Below are 17898 nucleotides of genomic sequence, written 5' to 3' on the forward strand. Positions count from 1 at the left end.
CTGGTCGCGCTGAGAGGGCAAATATTAATGATGGCAGAAAAGACACAGAGGCATCAAAAATTGTCAGTCATGTTCCCTGTTTAAAGGATGTGGCACAGTGTAATATATTTGAGCTGGTTTTTCACTGAACAATTTTTGTGTTTTCTGGGACTCCCCAGTGTCCCAACGTTCCATACAGCTGGGTGTCCCCTCAGTGCAGCTCCGTCAGCGGTTGCCCTGGGCAGACGCGGTGTCACGGGGAGCAGGACGGTCAGCGTCCCCGGCTCCTCCGAGCCCCGTCTCCTCATCCGCAGTGCCGGGTTTCTCATCCATGTCTACTTAGTAGTGTTGCTGAGAATCACACGTGATGGTTATCAGGTGTGATTTGTGGTTGTCTCTGTGATTGGTATATAGTCAATATTTGATAGAAACACTTGTTTTTTTATTCCAATTGTGGCTCCTAGATTGCAGTGGTTTTTAGTCTGCATTTTTTTATATCTTTACTCATTTTTAAATATGCACTTATTTTTATTTATTTTTTTGGAGGTACTGGGGACTGAAGCCAGGATATTTTGCATGCTAAGCAGGTGGCCTACAACTGAGTAACACCCACCCTCCTTGTCTGCACTTAAAAATAAATATTGTAATACACAAAAGAGCTCTTAAACACCATCATGGGACATAGTCTCTGTATAGGCATTTGAACACGTATACTATATCAAGAAGAATAAATGTTGTTGGGACAAACCTTTCTGAATCTGTTAATGTGCTTAAAAATGATCATAGCTAGTGATAAACACGAGACTTGGATCCAGTACTTCTTAGGGTCTGTTTTGTCATCATGGGAAATTACATTCTACAGAGAAGGCTAATTGGGTCTCTTTGATAATTGGATGGTTTAGCAGATGATCAAGTCTTTCAAAAGCTGACAGTTTTGTATGTTAAACTAACTACAAATTTATCTTCTAGAAGTTGGAAGTCCTAAGCTTGTGAAGTGCCCAGTAATCCAGGGGGAATATGTTTGTGTCTCTGTGAACGATTGTGTGTGTGATTTCAGGAAGGTAGAAAGAAGTTCCATATAGACTTCTGATACCTTTCTCCTCCAGTTCAAGGTGTAGGCATATATTTACACAAATAAATTGATGTTCTTTTGTCATTTGGCATATTGGGAATAAGAGGTTCTCATACTTGTTTCAGAAGGGTTGGGGAGCATGAGCTTAGAAAACGGGAGGAGAAAGAGGCAGGGAGGCACTTCACACTTTGTGCAGGATTTGAGGAACAGTAGCTTTTCTTTTCTCTTTTATTCTAAAGCAAACTGGCACTGAATTGTAACTTACTATTACTCAGAATTGCTTTTCTAATCAGATATAAGTGCCTCAGATTTTTCAAGGCAACATGAATGATGAAATGTGTTTTAGCATTTATCTTTAAAAGTAGTTTTATTTTTCAAGGAAAAGGGTATAGTTTGTTCTTTCTTCCAGCGGTACATGAAGTTCTCATTGATCCAGGTACATGATCTATGTGCTTAGTTTCTTTGGGGTTTTTTGGTTTTTTTAAGTGCTTGTTTCATTGTGGTGTGAATGAATGTTTAAAATTTTTGGATTTTCATCTTTAGAACATGCTGATTTATCAGAACTTTTAAAAACTTGATTGTTCTTTGGTCGTTGTTTGGTGGAGCACCCTATTGATTTCTGCTGTGTGTTAAAGAGGGAAATTCTTCCTCTAGCCTGCATATCATTAAGTGAATGGCTTGCCGTGTGCCTTTAAAATTCATTGAATGCATTGAGCATGTTTGTCCAGTGAATTTTGAATTGACTCATAGTATTACTTTGTTTTTTTTCTGTGGCTTTTGCTCCTCTCCACAAGAATTTGAATTCCCTGTTGCATTTTGTATACGTGTTCTTAACAGGGGAAGATATTTTGAATTTTTTACAGAGGTGGGTTTTCCTATCCCCTCTGAATGCCTTCTGTAATTGATACAACAAAAATCTGTTATTGCAGTGCTAAATAATTTCATAAACTATTTTTTGGCTTAATCAGAAGCAATGAGAAAGAGTGATAATAAAAAAATACGAAAACCTTCCTTCCTTTGAAGAATATAAATCAGGTGGTTAGGCTGACGCATGCTTTGTGCCTGACATACTTACTCTCATGTCATTGTGTATCATGATTCTCAGATGGAGATACTTCAGGTTTATAGATTTTTGTTTTAACATTTGTGTTGAATTCTTTCTTCAGGCTGATGTTTCCTGTTTGGTTTGTGGAATGTGTAGAAGAAGGGAAACAAATGCTTTTTTTTTGTTTGTTTTCAGGAGGCCTGAGTTGCTGATGAGAAAAGAGTTGAGGGTGGGCTGAGGAACAGAGTGACACTCCCTCTCCTCCCGGCTGAAATTGATGAACAATAAAATCAATTAAATGTATAGATATTTGACCAATTGAAGTTAACGAGCTCAAACTGGCTAGTTATGCCCAATGGAAAGTATTGAATTCACTGGCAGATTTAGGTGCTTTACCAAGTACAAGCAGCTTAGAGCAATCAGAAAAATCAATCATATGATGAGCTATAAAAAGTATATAATATCTTTTATTTTTGAAACTTTTCTAAGTTAAGTTGTTTAGAGCTAAAATTAAGTTTCAAGCACCAGGAGTTATGAGTGTGGGTGGTTCTGTGGGATCGTTATTCAGGGATGTGCATAGACCCTTCTAGAGTGGCTGAAGCTGGCAGGAAAAGACCCAAAACCAGGATTTGTCATCCCAGGATATTCTCCATAATGGTTCAATGAGGGAGCCCTTGATTGGTTTAACAAATTGTAGCAGACCCAGGCCGCCTGTCAACTTTAAGAAGAAAAACTATGCTGAGTAACTGCTTTGCAAGCAAGCGCCTGTGCATCCTCACTCCTGTCTCCTTGCCTTAAAAAGCGGAGACAATGCTTTGCTTGCGTAGTTGAGGTTTTAGATAGCACTCTGCTCATTGCAAAGCAAGGACCCAGGACCTCAGCTATAAAAGCTGGGCTTGTGTGCTGTTAGATAGTCTGTTATCCGCAAAACAAGGAACTGGCAGGTTTGGTGGTCTGTTTTGAAATTCACATATCTAAAGAATGTATTTTGTTCCCCTCACCCCATGACTTCCCTAAAGATACACTAAGACTTTGTACTCATGGTGGATTCTGTAATCTCTGTCTCATCCACTTTTCCCAAGTTTCTGCTTAGTATCACACAACTGTTAATGACTATTTCCTTTGATTATACACAATAAATATGGGAGCATTTGATAGGCTCGTGGAGTTGGCTCCCTACTCCCTATCGATTGCTGGACTTTTTCCAGTCTTGAATAATCATTCCGTGTCTGTAAGATTTCTGCCAGCCAGAACCCACAGTTCCAGGTGAGAAAGATGCAGGTTTATCTCTCCTACCCGAGGGAGAGAGAGTAGAGAATTGAGATCTGCTTCCTTGTGGTCCCTTCCTGTCCCAGGGCAACTCCAGTTCACCTGCAGACTTCTGGCCTCTGCTCACAGGGCCTCTGTCCCAGGACTGACTGCAGCCTTTTCTTCCCCGGTCAACATTTCCTGTGCCTTTCAGTACTTGGCCTCTTGTCTGCAATTGAAACCTGGCAGATGTGATGGTGGTCTGCGTGCTGGTGGGCAGTCACTTGGGGCTCCCAGGAACCATGCTGATTCTCCTGAGTCTCTCATTCGGGGTTACAGAACTGTCGAGCACCGTAGGAAGCCCATTCACGTGAGGTCAACACAGCATTGCGTCGCTTTCATTTTATATTTGAATTTTCAGTGGAGAAATTATTTGTAGCTAACTGTTCCAGATTTTCGGCCTCCTGCTTTCCTCACCACCATTTCCTTGTTGGCTCTGGTGCTTGTTTTAAGAACCAGGTTTCTTCTCTGGTCATTTTTAGCAGCTGGGCTTGCCGAATCCTTGATCTTCATTTGAAGCAGAATGCTTCCTCGTGATGTCAAACTGATTTTCCTATTTCTGAATATTTCGTGTAAACTCAGCAAGTGTTTCAAGTGAAATGCTCTTGTCCAATTTCAGTTTACCCATATTTGAAGATCTCCTGCTTTCATGCTGAGGGCAGTTTCTTCTTCCTGTAATAAAATTAGCAATTTGCGTTTACTATGGGAAGGTACTGACCATAGGTGCTTTTGTTCTTAACAGTTTTAATACAATTCACTCATTAAAATGTACAGCGGTTTTTACTCTATGCCCAGAATTGTGCATTCCAGTCAATCTTAGAACATTTTCATCCCCCAACAGGAAGCCCCGTATACATAAGCAGTTATTCACATCTTCCCCATCCTCCCCCAGCCCCAAGGAGCCACTGTTCTCTCTATGAGGATTTGCCTGTGCTGGACATTTTCATGTAAATCGAGTCATTTCAAGTAAATGAAATCGTCTATTATGACTGACTTCTTTCACACTGAGTAATGTTTTCGATGTTTGTCAAACTTGTGGCCTGGGTCAGTACTCTATGCTTTGCAATTGCTGAATAATATTCCACTGTATGACTGGGCCCCACTGTTAACCCATTCATTCAGGTGATAGGCATTTTGTTTGTTTCTGCTTTTTGTCTGTGATGAATAATGGCGCCGTGAACATTCCTGTAGGAGTTTTTATGTGGACACTTGTTTTCAGTTCTCTTACGTGTGTGCCCAGAGAGCAGAAAGGCTGGGTCATTCATAAACCAAATGTTTAACTCTCTGAGGACCTTCCAGGCTGCTTTCCAAAGTGGCCTCGCTGTGTTAAGTCCTCACCAGCAAGGGCTGGGATCTCCGCTTCCTCTGTGGCCTCATTACTGTTTGTTATTCTCTTTTTGAGTATATACTACTGTAGTGAGTGTGAAGCAGTTTCTCCTAGTAGTTTTGACTTGCTTTCAATTATAGCTAATGATATTGAACATCGTTTCTTTGTGCTTATTGGCCATTTGTATATTTTCCTTGAAAAATACCTTTTCAGATCCATTATTCAATTTTTAATTGAGTTGCCTTTGTATTGTTTAGTTGTAGGAGTTTTTTTTTTTTTTTTTTGGAGATACAAATTCCTAATCAGATAAATGATTTGAAAAAATTTTTTCCTGTGTGTTGTTTTATCACTTTCTGGATTGTGTCATTTGAAGCAAAGTTTTCACTTTTGATGAACTCCAATTTATCTCTGTTTTCTTTGTTCCTTGTGCTTTTGGGGTAATATTTAAAATCTGAGGTATTTTATTTAAACTTTTATATATAAAATAACTTAATTTAGGACTGTTCTAGGAGACGGGTGCTGTTGTTGTCCCCAGTCTATGGACAGGAGACTGAGATGCAGAAAATTTCACTGTCATATCAGTGTCACAGCTACCCAGTGCTGTGGGAGTTCAGACCCTCATGTTTGTTCCCAACATCTGTGCTTTTCATCAACATGCTCCACTCCTTCCTGGAATCGTTAATGAAAAAGTGTTTCCGTTTTTGATTTCTTGTTAGTTTGTTTTCTCTTTGGGGACCTCATCTCCTCATTTTCCTTGCAGAGGTCAGTGTAGGTTTATTTTAGGTCTCATGTAGGCAGAAGCATTGCTATCAGTTAACTTCTTTATTACTCACTCTCCAGTGACGATTGTTGCTAGTTGACCTAATCAAGTCATGCTTAAGTCTTTCCTGCTCATGACACTAAAAACACAGTCATGACTTACAGAATGCTCAAAGAAGAAAGTACTTGAGTGATTTTATTTTTCTAACAAATCAAACCAATCAAATAAAAACCCCTGTGTTGAAACATATATAAGCCCTCCAGAATAGGGTCACTGTCTTCCTTGTGTTTCATTGGTTTGGTCACATTGTCTGGATAGTGCCTTGCTGTCCAGCATTTTTTTTAGGATACAGTGCTCGTGAACCATTTTAAGGACAGAATTTTGACAACAGACTGTGTTCATTTCACGAGGGAAAAGATCATATAGAAATACTGCTCTGATCTATTTTAAAATTTAGCTTGGAATTTTGACAAGAGTTCAGGGAACCATAAAAAGATTTTTTCACTAATTTTAGAACTATCTTAGACACATTATGGTTACATAGCAGAGTAACTTATCAACTAGATTTGACAAGAGGATTGTATTATTGATTATTTGTTTTAGTTGAAATATTCTACCTGGGAAAAAGTAATCAGTGCCCATAAATGAACAAATATATTTGTATTTCTATGCAACATGGGAGCAGACTTCATATGTTTCTGTATAATATATATGACTGTGTTTTAATATGCCTGTCAATGTTTTTATAGTTTTTCAGCAATGTTGTAGCCTTAGAGTTCGTCTAAGAAACTCACCCCTGATTCTAGTGCAGTTTGTACTGCGTATCCTGTCTTATGCATGGGATTCCACTGTCCTCTCAGTGAGGAATTTCCTCTCCTACTGAGGTAGTAGCAGAGTTAAAGGAACTGTGATTTCTAGGACTTTGCTCTCCATGTGTTTGCAGTTGGCTGTCAAACATGATTTTACCTTTCTTGAGTTTTCATTGCTAAATTAGAATTTTGGAAATAAATATTAATATGTTGCATCGGTCTCCTTAGAATCTTGATGTGTTTGTGCTTTCAGATTTCAATTTATGAAAAATGAAAATGCACTCTTGTTTTTAAGTAGTCCTTTTTCACTAGATATTTGTTTACCTCTTTATAATTAAAATATTTTTTTCCCAATGAATGAATCGGTGTGCATGTTTTAAAAGATACCTTACTTTTTAATTTTCTTATTGTAAAAGATATATTCATTTTAGAGAATTTGGAAAATAAGGATAAACACAATAATAACTTAAAAATGGCCTCAAATATCACTTGGAGATGCAGTTGTAAGGTTTGAAATTGAGAATTACAAGTCCTCTCATGTTGTTCTTCTTTTACAAGTACGTTTTGGTCACTGAGACCCTCGAATTCCCATATGAATTGTAGTAGCAGCTAGTCAGTTTTTGCAGAGGAGCCTGCTGGGATTGTAATCGAAACCACGTTGTATGTATGGATCGCTCTGGGGAACACTGCCACTCCAAGAGCACTGTCTTCTGATCCAGGAATATGCGTGGTGTGTCTGTCCAGGTAATTAGGAATTCTTTAATTTTTTTCAGCAATGCATTTTGTTTATAGAGTATTATTTTACTTTTTTTCTTTCCCTTATACTGAGTAAAAGTGTGCAAGTTACCGGGATCAGAAGTGTATTTGAGCCCTGCCAATTGCTGCCACCATGTAGGCTGTGCTCTTTCTTTGTCCTGTGAAAAATCTTGCACAAAATAGGACCTCAGTAACCCTCTCTTGAATGAATGAATATATGATTGTTGGATGATGCTTGAGAGTCCTTCTGATGATGTCTTTTCCCAGCCTTTCCCCTCCTCTTAACTATGCCCTTTGTCTTCCTTTCATCTAGTCTGGTTTTCAGCCTGCCTGTGGCATTGATTTTCCCTCTCTGTACACTCTTCCTTTCACTGGTACATGATAATGTTACATGTGGGCTGTGGAAACTTGCTAGATGTCAAGAAAGCGCAAATCCATGGCATGGTAGTATTTTCAAACTGTGGTATTCTTTTATCAATTGACATTAAATCAGGCTGACCCCCTGAGCCCTCCCGTGAGCTCTTTTCTCCTTCCTACAGGTGATACTGCTCTGGTTGCTGCCTGTGCCCTACCCCCAGCCTTGGTTTTGGAGTTGAGTTAGTCACCATCACTGGAGCCCTCTCTTTAAAAGAAGAAAACATTTGCTCCTTCTCCCTGGTTGGGGACTTGGATGAGATGAGGTACCAGATAAAGAATGCAGCCCCTCTTATTCTGACCCCTGCTCTTTCCGTTGTACTCTTTTTGAAATAGTACAGTTCAACTGTATAAAGATTGATTGTGAGCTAATGAGATAGACAAGACAACCGAAAATTTATTAAATATCCTTTCATGCCAGAAACAAATGTGTTATACACACAAAAAGCACATAAAGCACGGTAGTACTGTGGTTACAAACATGGGTCTGAGATCGAGTCCTGCTCTGGAGTGACCAGTCCTGTGAGATGGAGAACTGGTAGGTCGGCTTAGCCTCTCCCATACTTGTTTCCTGTCCTGCAGAGACGGGTCTCGCTAGGCGTCCCTCCCCCTTAGAGGTGCTGTGGGGTGTAAATGATGCACGTGGGCAGCCCGAGCACAGCTGTTCATTCCTCGTAAGTGCAGGATAGAATGGATTTGCGGAGACAGCTTTATGACCACCCCGTGTAGACTCTCAGTGTGCCAAAGGGATGTCTTCTGGTTTGGATGTGGGATTCTCACTTCTCTAAATACCCAAAAATTGTGTTATTGGGCCTTGCTGATTTGAATCTATTCTTTAGAAAGTACATATTGTAGATATATTTTTCAAGCATGCATGCTTTTTTTCTTTTATTATTTATAGTTCTACCCTCTCATCTCTTGTTGTGGCTTTTCATGGAATCCAGGGAAACAGCCCTAAGCCACCTGCCTCTTCACACGTCTCCGTGGCGGTTTTCTTCCCTGACTAGAAGAGGGTTTTGCATAGGAAATTTTCTTTGTTCCCCTTTTCTTGGAGTCTCTCTGTCTGTCTGCCCACCTCTCACCTGTCCATCTGTCCAGTTCTCTACCCACTGATTCTTCTGACTTGTTCCAAAAAGCATTTCAGGCAGTTTACAGAAGAACAGATACCAAAAAACAGGTGAGAAAATGGGGCCAAGTTCAGACAGTGAGGCTAGGAGGCGAGCTTGTGTGAGGGTTGCAGGAGTGAGACATATAAGACTTATAAGATTGCTGTGACTTATAGGATCGACAGCAACAGTGTGCCTGAGGCTCCCAGCAGACACAGGGAAACAGGGTTTGTGGGAGATTCTCACTGGATGTGAAATAAATAAGTGGATGAGGAGAAGCCCAGCCTTTCCAGCTACTAAGGCTTAGGAGAATATTTTGAGTGTCTTCCAAAATCACAGTATTTCATCTTTTCCTTTGTCAGAGTTCTATGTATAGTTGGTTACATTCTATACCTGGAAATTTCTCCAAAATTGCTTCCCACGTGAGTCTCATGGCTCGGAATGTGGTGGTTCTGCTCATTGACGGGTGTTGGCCAGAAACAGAAAATGACATCCTCCAAGAAGCCTGGGATTTGTCAGTTATGTTTTGTCAGTTCTGTTGACTTCAGAAAATGCTTTCACAGTTCCTCTCCATCTGAGGAGGCAGCGTGCTCTCTTTGCAGCATCAGGAGCTCAGGGCCACGGGATGGTGGGGGCTGACTTCACTGCCGTCAAGAAAGCTGAGGTAGTCACTGCAGGCGTGGTGCTTTCACGTAGTGCATTTCATGTTCTTTAATAGGTTTCAACAGGGAGTTAATTGAGTTAATTAACATTTAATAAATATGATGCTTTGTTGTAAAGACAGTTATAGGCAGAATATAAGCTGTGAAGACTTTAAAAACGGTTTCATTACTTAAATTTCAGCAGGGAAGATTTAGTTTATCTTATTTATGCCTCTCTTTTACAGTAACAAAGAAACAAGACAGAAAAAGCAGAGGATGATTTCTGTTCTTCCTCTCGGCTTGCAGGTGCCCTCACCTCCAGTGGCAACCATCCAGACACCAGCAGTGACACTGGCCGTGCTCAGATCTGCCTCAGCCCTGAAGACACAACTGACAAATAGAAGGGGGCCACGCCCTGTTACAGCAGGTGCTCTCACTTTGTGGTTCCTTATGTAACTGCGCATTGTTATTCAGGATCGCCCATTCTACATTGTTTGAAGCTGCTGCGGTGTCTCCTAGTTATTTGTTTCTGTAAGTACTCATGTATTTTCTCCAATGCATGGTACTAGACATCTAAAAATGCATTTTTCAGATGAAAAGTAATGTGTATTTAATATAATAAGTCTGAAAAAAGGGGCAAAAGAGGGTATCCTTGTCCCACTACTCAGAGACAGTAATTAACACTTTAACATCTATTTTCTGTCCTTTTCGTCAGTGTGTATCACCTCTGTCATAAAAACCAGCGATCACTCTGTGCCTGTTTACTGTGTGGAGACCTCCATTTTCCATTCGGCTTATTACATGTTTTTCTGCAATATTCTATCTCCGCTGGCATGATTTTTAATGACCAGTATAGCATTATGTCTTGTGGAGGCATCGTCCATTTTACTTCGGACTTAAATAAACTTTTAAATTCAAGTATACTTAACTGAAATACTGAAAAGAGAACTGTGGTGGTACCGAAAGGCCCCTAAATCCCTTCCCCTTATTTCCTGAGTGTAAAAGCTGTTGCCAATATGGTGTATATATTTCATGACCTTTATGCCTATGACATATATATATACCCATAAATACATACATACCTACATACATACACTTATATGAGAAATCTATGTATATGTGTGTGTATATATGCTTTATTGAAAAATAAGACCGTACTATATGTGTTCTGCAGCTCGCTTTATTCACTCACGGGTATATCATAGACGTCCTCCCACTCCAGACTCACCCGGTCCTTTCAGATAGAGAGGAGGGGTCTCCTGATGTGCAGGTGTGGTCTCTTGTGGAAGGACACCTTTGGTGGGAGAGTGATGTGGACAAGGCCCTGAACAATGCCGAATCGCCGGCCCTTTCAGAGCCCACATCTTGCCGTGATTTACCGCATCATTTTCTTGATGTTGGACCCTTAAGTTTTCTCCATTTTCCACTTTCAGAAAGGATGTTTGACTGGCATCCCTCTTGTACAAACATACCTGTGATCTTGTATGAGTATTCCTTTAGTTAAGGCTTCTGGAAATTTAGTCCCTGGATGTGACATTTACATTCATCACAGGCTCCTTTCAAGTGACTCTAGAAATTGCTTCTCCAGTGGGGAATGAAAAGCTGTAGAATAGCTTATGTAACCAATTCTCTATCACTGGATATGATTTCACTTCAGCTTTTCATCCCACCATTGTAAACAGTGCTGTGTAAATGCTCTGATGAGTACATCTTTTGAACTGATATTTTTTCTAAATGAAATGATTCCTAGAAGTTGAGTTGAGTCTGTGTGTACACACGTTTTTCAGAGTTTACATATCCATTGACATGTCGTCCTCTAAAATATCACTCACAGTTTGTTCTCTCACAGATGGACACTAGCTAGAATATCGTTTATAAATATTTGCCAATATGATGAACAAAAGTGCTTTTTCATTGTTTTAGTTTGTATTTGATGACCAGTGAGGTATTGAGCATTTTTCACTCATTAGCCATCTGACTTTTTAAAAGTGAATGATCCCTTTTGTCCTTTGCACACATTTAAGTGAGGGAGCTTCTTGTTGCTTTGTGACAGCTCTTTGTATGTTATGAACATTAACCCCTTGTCTTCATCAACATGTATCACAGAGTTTTTCTTGTCATTTCTTGCCTTTCATTTTGTTCAGTAGTTTTTTTTATTTTCTTTGTGGCCCAAAATATTTTTAAGATTGTAAATGTCTTCCTTTTGGGTTTTATCTTTGGTATTATTCTTAGAAACACTTTCTTATAATGATATAAATCTCTTCTGTAAGTTTTTTTAATCTCTAAGATGGAGATGATAATAGTACTTGTTATAGTGAGGAGAAGTTGAATTAATATGAGCAAAGAGTTGCATTTGTTGTTATTAGTATTTTAATATTTACATCACTGTCTGTAATTTTTCTTGTGATCATTAGCACAGGAATAGAATTTGTTCTTTCCAGGTGATTCTCTGATTGTCCCAGGAAAATTATTGAATTCATACTTTGCTCTTTGATTTGAAATCCCAACTGTACAATATACTTATGTACACTAGAGTCTCTTTTTGAGCTCATGGTTTATTTCTGTCAATTTTACTTTCTTACTCCAGCGCTATATCTTACATATTGTAAAAATTTATTTAATAACTGAAAGTGTGATTTTTTTTGATTCTTTTCTTCCATCACAAATTTTCTTGGCTAGTATGAATTTATTATTCCTGAAGAATTCTAAAATACTTTGTTCAAGTTAAAAAAGACAGATATGGGTTTTCATGGGATTTTTTAGTAAGTTTTGAATTATCTTTAGGAGAAAGTACATCTTTACAAAACTGCTTTCCTCCATGAAATATGTTGATGTCTCTACATTCACACCTCTTACTTTACTCCTCAGTAGAGTCCAGTTTTCTCCATGTAGAACATGGGCTTTAATTTTGAGTTTATTCCAGATTATTGTTGATGTATTTGTTAATTCTGTAAGTGAGAATTTTTTGCTATTATATTTTGTAACTGTTAAAACTGACACCTAGGAAGGCAGAATCGGTTTGTAAATACTCACTTTGTAAATTGTCATTTAAAATTGTAAGTATTAAGTACTTGTTCCAGAATCCTTTCTTTCCTGTTTTTAAAAATTTGTTTCCAAGATTATCAAAATGGTCATAGCAAAGTAGTATATTTGGGGAGACAGATGGAGAGAGGTAGTGTGGCTTATGTACAAACTCTGAGCAGTTTCATGGCTGCCTTTAGGCTGGAGAAGCCGCAGAAGAGCCCAGGTTAGACCAGGGATGGCTTTGTATGCATTGGAAAGCCAGCTTTCCTGCCTTTGTGGAGAAGCCTGTTGGGCGTGACAGGTAGATGATCAAGGTCCGATGGAGGCCATTGGCTGCACAGAGCGCTGTGACTGTGAGAACTGGCGACCATTAACATGGGAAATGCTTGGGGCCAGGAACACTGCAGGGGAGCTGGGGAGCCTGTGTGTTAAGGATTTTCCAGTCCTGGGAGTGAGAAGAGCAGACTCTGCATTCAGATCTGAGTTTGAATTCATCCTCTCTTGTTTACTGGTCCTCTGACTTTTGTCAAGTTATATATCCGCTTTGAACTCCTGTTTTCTTGTGTCTCAAAATAGGAGAATTACGGCCTGCTGCTAGAGTGTTTGATCAGGGTAAATGATTTGTGTCTATGAGATGCCACGTACAATCACAAGCTCAGTAAGAAATGGGCTGTCACCTTTCTTCTGCAACTCAGTGCTTGACAAGACTTGGGGGAAAGCCATTCCATAATTTGTGTGTGATGTAATTAGGAACAAAATTAATGTCTTGCCTTTCCCTAGCAGTATTCGTACTCTTTTGCTTCATTTACTTCTTTCCTCCTTTCCTTTCCCCTTCCCCCTCTTTCACCATAAGAGCCTGAGACTCTCTCAGAACACTAGATTCAAATTACTTTAAAGGTTGTCTCATCCTCATGAAATGACTGTAAGATAAAAAAATCTGTAAATATCCCAGAATTCATTGTATTTCATTTACACACACACGCACACACACACGCACACACACACACACAATCAGGCTACCTCCCACTTGCTGAGGGAGAAGGAACACTTTTTCTGTGTTTCCATTCACTGAGCGTGAGAACAAAGTCTCTTATGCAGAAATTCTCCCGGCTTCTTGCATGGTGTTTTTAATTGGATTTCTGCTTTGTTGCCATAGAAATATTCTCCTAATAGAAGAGAGGAAGTGGAGATATAGACATTCTGCTGAGATATTGGTTTAATCATATTTGAGTTGGAAAGTACTTAAGATCATAGAGCCGTAAATTTTTATGGTTGAGAATCCAAGATGTTGTAACTTGGACAAGAACCTGGGTCTTCTGCCATCGTGTCCATGCGGGCGAAGAGGCAACTGGGCAGGTGATGGCAGGGGTCCTTCTTGCTTGAGTTCCAGGGTCTTGCTAGTTTTCATTGCTCACCTGCCTTTAGTTTATGTCCATGTGGCCTCTCATGGGAAGGCCACTATGTCCTGTTAGACTGAGTTTCTAATCAGCAAAAAGCTCTGGATCCACTCATATTTCCCAGAGTTTTTCTGCTGACCTGCTGACACTTTATATAAATGAGGCCTAAGAAACTACTGAATACAAAATCCTTATTGATATCACTTGCCCTCGAGTTCCAAAGTAATGGGGTGCTGTCTCAGGCTGTCTAAGGCTAGATCTGAACAAAGATATGGTGATAGGCTGTGCTGCTGGACCCTCCACAGTCAAATGGGATTTCCACCTGGTTTTTAGAATCAGGCAGATGAGTTCAAATCTTGCGTTTACCAGTTATTAGCTTTGTGACCTTGGGGAAGAAACTGTACTTCTTTGTGTCCAATTTTCTTTGTCTGTAAGTAAGTTCAGTAAATAATTTAAGGTTTTTTTTTTTATAGAATTGAATGAGCTAATTCCCTCATTTATACCTAAAGTACTGATCACGTGGTTCTATGTTGGTGCTTTGGTAGTTGATTACTAAGGAACTCGGCAGTGAGAATGTGGGTGGTGGACCCCTGGATCATAGAGCTTATATTCCAGGATATGATTGTAAAAGACTGGATGTGCAGTGGATTTTTAGTAAATATCCATACCTTTCCTAATCCACAATGATTGTTTATATATCTTTACACTAATATATGAACAATTTTTTATTGCAATTTAAATATCTTTTTAGTATTTAAAATATGCAGCTATAACAAAAATACATGAAATAAATAGATTTGACTTTTATTTTCTTTTCAATAAGCAAAACAAAATAAAATAGAAAAGAAAAAAGTTTTGAAGGAGTAGAAATAATTTTATTTCCATGGAATCAATTCCCTATGTTAGGTTTTTTGGTTGTGTTGCTAAACAGCATATAAAATTTATAGGTTGTGACATATTGGAAATGGGGAAACAGTGGAGACATACTACCTCCAATGAAGTCATTTAGTTACCACGTCAAAGCTAGTTCTACCTTCTGAATGACAGGCCAGTAAATCGGGAGATGAGGTGTTAGAGCAAGGAATAGTGACTTTATTTGAAAAGCTGGCAGACCCAGGAGATGGCATACTGATATCCTGGAGAACCCTCTTCCCCAAGTCAGAATTCAGTCACCTTTTTTAATAAAGAGGGGTGGGGATGTGGTTGGTTGTTGCAAACTTCTTGCTGTACGAATTGATTTCCTTGGAATCCTTTGTTCTTGCAGCTGTCCATGTGGGTCAAATCACGGTGACCCTTTAAAACCTCCAAAAAAAAAAAAAACAGATTATTCTCTATTTTGCAAATTGCCATCTCTACATAAGTGTAGAAGAGCTAACATCCTTAAAGATCAGAGCCCGCAGAATAGGCCCTCCTGGATATTTCAGGCTAAAGGCAACTTTCTTTTACAAAAGGTGCAGAGCTAGCATGTCTAAGCCTAGAAAACAGGGCACAGGTTTAAAGCCAAAGGAAAACATCTAACATTAAGTCAAATTTTTTCTTTTGTATTACAATTCCTTTTTCCACCTCATAAATAATTTTAGTAAGGAACATGAAAAATTTTTAATTTTTTTCTCAATAATGGATAAATGAGCCAACTACATTTTTGTGAGCAGCGATGCTGTGCGTGCCTTGGGGTCACAGCAAACTCTTGTTGGGGGTGGTCGACCCTGCAACATGTCTGATGCCCTGAGAGTGTTGGTGAGTGTCTCCCTAACCTGGGGCTCTCTTCAAGAACCAGCATATGGGCATTGACTTCTGGAGACCTCTTTTTCAGCTGCAGAAAATTTTTTCAGATACTGTGATTGAAAAATCACTCCAGCTGGGGATAAGTAGGGACTAAAGGAAGAGGAAAAGTGCTTGGAGTAAAGTAGAAGAGAAGGACAGAAGATTAGGGAGCCTGGGGGCTTGGAAGCGGGGCTTCGGGAGAGGGACGAGCAGAGGTGGGGAGGTGCCCGGCTCCGGAACCAGCTCCTGCACCTGTCCGTGCGCCCAAGCCACACAGCATTTAATTGGCCCAGGACGCTATCCTGTCTGGATGTCACCCTGGGCAGAACCTTGAGAATCGAAGGTAAGGGGTGGGCAGCACTCACCTAGGGGACACTGAAGGCTTTAGTCAAGTCCACAGTGCCTTTTATACTCATGTGTCTTCACTTGCCATTTATCTTAGGATCTGAGAAGCAGGAGCAAGGAATTCAGGGAGAGATCCAGGAAGACATCTGACTCTGTTAAGAGACGACATTCACAGCGACAAGGGGAGCGAAGACACTTGCAGCAAAGCAAAATGAATTCACAACGATTGCATCAGAGCTGCAGGTGTGAGAGAGCCTAAGCCTGTCTCAGAGTGCAGGGGACAAGTGGAAAGGAATGGTAAAATTTCCACTGACAATTGAAATTTTGTTAAATAGCCTGCTACTCTTAATTGTATCACTTCATTGTATGTAGGTGTATTTCTGTGAGCATTTATATGTTCACACAACCCCACCAGCACCTCTTGCCCCCATCTTGGATGGGCTTTCTCAAGCACAGTGCACCTCATGCTTGATTGGGCCACGCTACGTGTCCTGGCCTGGGGCCGGGTTGCTTCAGGGCACTGAGTCCCCGAGGCACGGGCAGTGAGACAAGACAGGAACATCTCAGCTCATGACTGAGGGCCTCCGTTTCCCCCTGCAGTGTAAGAATGCCAGTGACTCAGTTACAAGCATGCTTCGAAGCTCTCCGTGTACTTGCCACCCAGAAGCAGAGCCTGGGGGCTACAGAATTTCTCCAGAATGCAGTTTACATTCACCTTGACAAGTGAGTTATGTCCTTTTACAAGTGGAGGAATTGCTGCCGTTTCCCTGGAACTTACTCACCACTAGTGTATATGATTTTCCTTTGCTAGGATTCAGTATAGCCTGCTAAAAATTCTGGAGTCAGATCTTGAAACCCTGATGAAGAGGATTATTTATTTTATTTCTTTATATGATAGTATTTTACTTTCAAAATTCAGAGTTTTCAGTTCATTGAGGAATTTTTTCGGGGGTTGGAGAATCAACGTTTCTCTTACCATCTTTGTGACCTGTTGCTATATGCCTCTCACCTGTCTTCTGTCACTTATGAGGCAGTTCCATTTGTGACCCTGTGCGGGTTGTTAATATTAAAAAATATAAATTCTGTAAAACTACATTCCCTTTTACTCCGAAGACATTCCACAAGTACTACTTAAATCTGGGTGTGGTTTTTAGAAGACAGAATCATTAGAACATGTACTTGCAGGTTGCTAGTGCAAAATCCCCAAATCAATAGTCTAGCTCAACATCTAAAATCTTTCTAATCTACCTTGGATTTGTATGGATAAGTGAAGCAGTTTGCTAAGAAATCAAGACCAGGTTTAGAATACAGGCTGGTGTAGCTCAGCAGGTCCTCCCATGCTGATGCTCTGCCAGAGGGTGGGGCCAAGGGGAGCGGGCGTGTCCTGCCCTCCCTGAGCTGACAGTTTGATGGCAAAGACCTTCACCAGGTGAAGAACTGGGAGTTTCTTCTAAGAAAAATGGGTTTGAAAAGAGTCCTAAAAGCGCGGGAGTGACACAATCCCATTTGTCTCAAGTAGGGGAGAGTGGCTGTAGGGCCAATTGGGAGACTCGTGAGTCCAGGAGTGCAGTGTTGGTGGCTTCCACTTGAGCGGTGGGACGGTCAGTGTGTTAAAGCGAACAGATTGAAGACATGTTTCGATGGTAAAAAGGAAAGGATGAATGCTGTCTGTGAAGTTAGAATGGAGTAAGGCCCAGGTTTCTGGGTGGATTAATGAGGTAAATGATAGTCCTGCTGTGCTGTGATGAGGGAAACCTGCAGAGGGAGTTCTCGGGAAAATCTGATGAGTTCAGCTGTGGGTAAATGAAAGGCTGTTAGATGTGTGGACATGGAGCTCTGGTGAGAGCCAGTAGTGAGTAGGGGGAGGGGAGAGAGTCTTTCAAATAATTTTGTCTTGTGAACATACAAATAAGGATGAGCAATGACACACTTAACACCTCCATATTCTGGATTTAAAACCCAGTAACATTTTGCATTATTGACTGCAGAGGTTCTTAATTTTTTTAAGAGAAATAAAATAAATAGAAACAAAATAGTGGAGTTAATCAACATCTTAGATTTGATGTGTGTCCTTGTGTATATTTTGATACCTCATCTGTTTATAACTATAATCTACAAAAAGTTAACTTGCTTAGCATAAGAGTTAAACAG

At 40.1% G+C, this 17898-nt stretch overlaps 1 long non-coding RNA gene across 2 annotated transcripts in view; it reads left to right on the forward strand.

Moving 5' to 3' along the window:
- The window catches only part of LOC141579324 (uncharacterized), a 32691-nt gene extending 15737 nt beyond the window's left edge, over positions 1-16954 (forward strand). The window contains exons 1-4 of one of the 2 annotated variants that reach the window (XR_012510468.1): positions 6638-7044; positions 7596-7736; positions 9524-9748; positions 15845-16954. This is a non-coding gene — a long non-coding RNA (uncharacterized LOC141579324). Of the gene's footprint in view, positions 1-6637; positions 7045-7595; positions 7737-9523; positions 9749-15844 lie in introns of those variants that run through there. The other variant, XR_012510469.1, reaches the window with a different exon arrangement.
- Positions 16955-17898: the final 944 nt, after the last annotated feature.

This window comes from Camelus bactrianus, chromosome 2 (assembly GCF_048773025.1).
Source record: "Camelus bactrianus isolate YW-2024 breed Bactrian camel chromosome 2, ASM4877302v1, whole genome shotgun sequence".
In the NCBI taxonomy this organism is placed as follows: domain Eukaryota; kingdom Metazoa; phylum Chordata; class Mammalia; order Artiodactyla; family Camelidae; genus Camelus; species Camelus bactrianus.